The following is a 963-nucleotide window of genomic DNA, read 5'->3' on the forward strand; positions in this document are numbered from 1 at the left end:
TCACTGACTTGTTCACAACTGTCCCTTTCTAGACTTCCACGGATGCGTAGTACAGGCGTCAATTGGAGGCTGCACAATGACACCGTACTACAGGTGGCGCGCAGAGCACAACAATCGGAACTAAACTCCACTGAAAGGAAATTTGCCAAAAGTCGTCTCTTCAGGTCACAGGTCATTGAGCTGGACAAATAACTATGCTAGAAAGACAAACTCATTCATATCAACAACTCTAATGAAGCTACATTTCAAGATATTCTTATTCTTAGGATCTTAATCTTAGGTACCCTGTGACTACATTGATTAAGAACAAGAATATGGTAGGCGTGTTTTTGTACTTGTGCGCGTACTTCTTACATCTGTGCATATCGGTTATGTAATGATAGGCCCAAACACAGTAGAAACGTGGACGGATACATCTGGCGTGCTTGTTGTGTTCTGCCGGACCACGGTCAACACCACATTCAAACTAAGACTCCTCATTTTCATTACTGAAGTCTACAAAGTGAGACACATTTCTTCATGTTGCCCCAAAACCACCCGATGAATAAAGGGTTCAATTATGATGATTTGCTACTCTACTTGTAAGATATATGACGAACTTGGAATACTTTATTATGTAAATAATGTGCAATTGCAAAAAGACAAGGGAAATTTTAGGACAACTGGTATGTATAGAATATATATAAGTGGTTCAGAACGATTTATATTTTTGAAGGGTGTTACTTACAACTACAGAAACAGTTTCTGTAATCTTTACATTACTGTAGTATCTACTCCCAAATATAACAGATTTCGTTTAAATGACCTTTTGCCTCTAACAACGTAACTCAAGGCACTACATCCCGGCATCGCAGCTTAGATTTGGGCACACAGCTTTTAAGTGTTCCTTGCACTTTGTTTTGTAATCTTGACTTTAATGTAAGAATATGTTTTTAAAACATTTACGTTTGTTGTCAATTAAAT

The sequence above is a fragment of the Oratosquilla oratoria genome, chromosome 36 (genome assembly GCF_046742065.1).
Source record: "Oratosquilla oratoria isolate Oo_2021 chromosome 36, ASM4674206v1, whole genome shotgun sequence".
Classification (NCBI taxonomy): domain Eukaryota; kingdom Metazoa; phylum Arthropoda; class Malacostraca; order Stomatopoda; family Squillidae; genus Oratosquilla; species Oratosquilla oratoria.